The following is a 3,216-nucleotide window of genomic DNA, read 5'->3' as shown; positions in this document are numbered from 1 at the left end:
GGGAGGGGGCACCCCCGCAGTAGGTTTTGCTCAGATACAGGAAATCGTCCATGTCGCAGCCCGTGGAGGGGTCCTGTGCGTGCACGTCTCCTGCTTCTTGGCATCGGTGATCTCCATGAGGTCCCCGTGGTGCTCCACCACAAACTCGCCCCTCGAGAACTGCTTAGCCGCAATCACCCCCGGCCTTTGCCGTCGACGTGGTCAATCTTCATCCCTTCTTCCTTTCCACTTTCAATCAGCTCCTGAATTCTCCTCTCTTCAGACTGCAGCTCTGCTTGGCTCTTTCTGGAACTCCTTCGGACAGGGTGCAAGTCTGTGAGTTTGCGGTTCTGTGGTGTTTTTCCTTGAGCTTTTCCCTAGAGGTCGGTTTGCCCTTGGCGGGCTTTTTCAGGGTGGGCTTGGCGATGGCTCCGTTGGTGGAACCACCAGTCGAGGTGGGGGTTTGGGGAGGTTCTGATGCTTCAGAGTTTTGGTTTGGAAAAGGGACCAGTGGGCCTCTCCTGACGTCTTTGACCTTCTCTGTCCCTCGGACTTCATGGGGCTCCGGAGGGCGCTCCCAGTGTTTCTCTTTTCATCTCGTTTCCGGTAGATTCCGGCTAAAGGTTTCCCTTGGCATTTGAGTTCATGATGTGCAACTGAGTTCCCTTCCTGAAGTGGGGAGCACATTCCAGAGTGCTTGTTTGGGCTCATGTAGGAGTAAATCTTGGACTGCCTGATAAACAGGCTCTCCTCTCGCCATGGCTCCTATCTGTCACCGCCCTTATCTACCGGGAAAGAGCTTATTCTCAGTTTTTGAGTTACTTAGTGGCAAGACTAATGACCAACTACCTCCATACCCCTAGAGTATCGTTCCGTGCATGATATTGTATATTGTGGCTCAGCTACGGTTGGGAGGATGGATTAGTAGGGACTGGGAATAGGTCATTAGGAACTAAGAACATTGCTGACGCATCAAGATTAGCTAAGTAAAGAGTAGCAATTTCACATATATTAAGGCTAATCCTGTTTATAGTTACTATGTTTTGTTAGGAGACACAAGTCCCTGGAAGAGAACATCAGAGGTAGTAAAGCAGACTGCCATCAAAAAGGAAATTCAAATTCAAATTAAATGAGATCAATTGACATGGTGACAATAATAATGGCCTCAAACAAAACAGTAATTGTGAGAGGGACCCTGTTGTACATAGGGTCACTGTGAGTTGGAACTGGCTGGACAGTATGTAATAGCAACAACATTAGGAGACCTGGTGATGCAGTGGGCTGAATTGGGAAACCTCACCCCGTATAAACCAATTAGGCTACTAACCAAAGGAGAAAGATGAGGCCATGTGTTCTAGCAATGATGAACAGAAAACTCTATGGAGCAGTTCTACTCTTATTCTCAGTTTTTGAGTTACTTAGTGGCATTATAGGGTCATTATGAGTTAGAATTAACTTGATGACATAGAGTATATATTCTATCAGCTGGTAAAGCCACATTTTAGAGTTTCCATTATTTGGACATGGAAGAAGCATCACTTCCATTCTTATCACAAGATTTCAGCATCTAGGGTTTAGGAGCTTCCCCGGGTTAGTAGCATTTGCTGGCCATGAAGACGTTTTTATTCCACCTGAAGGATTACAGGATGAGATGCTGTTAGAAGAATGGCAATTGTGGGAGAGATTAAGAAGGGAGCTTTGGGGTTTCCAGTTCTATGAGCTGGGGTGGGAGTGGGGATGCCTTGAAGCGGTAGGATGGAGAAAACCAGGAAGGGACAGGAATAGAGAGGACTAGCAGGCCAGTCTATGTTCTTGTGGCCTGTTCTAGCATTGGAGAGTGTGAAGTAGATGGTGCTAGCAAAGTGTGGTGCTACATCCTGCGAAAGGCCTCTAGGATAATCTCTTTATCCAGGGACGGACACTCTGGTTGGTTAGGTGGATGAATGCCTGTCAGAAGGCTCCAACTGCTTACGTATAAATAAGCTAACCACAGTCTTCCTAAAAGTCACTTCCTCATAATGTGGGCTAGCCTGGATCCTCTTTGGATTCAACTTTTGTCCTCTTCTCCAGGGAAGCCAGCTCCCTTGAAACTTGGTGTAGAGAATGGGAGCGACATCATCTCCTTCCTGGGGTCCTTTCCCAGGTATCAACATGAGGCCTCTTGAGATAGACTCGTCATTCATATTTGGTGAGCCAGGTGCAGCCAATTGACTCTCCGGCAGAAATGAGAGAACTCCAGTGCCTTTGGGGCACAAAGCTGATCCACGGTTGAAGATCCTGTTTCACAACTCCTAAACCTGTACACCCAAGGCAACGCTCTTCATTTCTTTGTAGGTCGGGATAGATATTGGAATTTTGAGATTTGGTTGAAGCTAAGCATGAATGCTATTGTACAAAATTTAGCAGGACAGAAATCTTAATGCACAGATGAAAAGGGATTCTGTGATTGGTTGATGAATCTTTGAAAAACAGAGAGTTTCTCTTTTGGCATTGAGGCCCAGGATCTCTCTCAACCTGAAGCTGCTTGTTTGACTTTCACATTGAAGAATCATCCACAATCTTGCTAAAGAGTGCAGATTTATTTTCTCCTAAAGTTTTTTTTTTTTTTTTGGTGGGGCAGTTCTTACTAATTTAATATTATCTCTAACAGGGAAACCAGGGCTAAAATTACTTTCTGATTAAAGTCTTAAGAGATTATGTTAGTCTGGGTACATTAAGAAACAAATCCACAGAAATTCATATGTATAAGAGAGAGTTTTATATAAAGGTTAAGTGCACACCAAGAAAACATCCCAACCCACTGCAGCCCAAGCCTACAAGTCCAACATTAACTCATGTGTCCGACACCAATCCACAAAGTCCTCCTCCATCTCACAGAACACACACAATGACACTGACTGCAGTTGGAAAACCAAGTCAGTGAGCATGTAAGCATCTCAGCACTGGCAGGGTCTCCACCCGGCTTCTCCAGCACCCAGGGCTGCATTGAGATAGGTCCATGTGGCTTCTCCTTGGAGATGTCTTGCAGGAAACTGGCTAAGGCAGTGGCACCCTGGTCCGACCATCGGAAAGCAAGAGACCTGAGAAACTCGAAAGGTGAGGCTCATGGAGCCATTTATCCCTCCGCCCTTCAAGTAACCCCACATGTGCCTATCAGCCAGGTTGGCACAATAAACTAACTAGCTCAGAGATATTGAGTAAATATTTTAAAACCTGTTCTTTGAAGGACTCAGTGGG

The 3,216-nt window shown here is 46.0% G+C and overlaps 1 pseudogene; it reads right to left on the bottom strand.

Annotated features, from left to right (window-relative positions):
- Window positions 1–723, bottom strand: part of LOC101643810 — an 8,944-nt pseudogene extending 8,221 nt beyond the window's left edge.
- Window positions 724–3,216: the final 2,493 nt, after the last annotated feature.

This window comes from Echinops telfairi, unplaced genomic scaffold, assembly GCF_000313985.2.
Source record: "Echinops telfairi isolate 266 unplaced genomic scaffold, ASM31398v2 ScPeMD7_7420;HRSCAF=8458, whole genome shotgun sequence".
In the NCBI taxonomy this organism is placed as follows: domain Eukaryota; kingdom Metazoa; phylum Chordata; class Mammalia; order Afrosoricida; family Tenrecidae; genus Echinops; species Echinops telfairi.
This window is presented reverse-complemented; position numbering and strand designations above follow the sequence as displayed.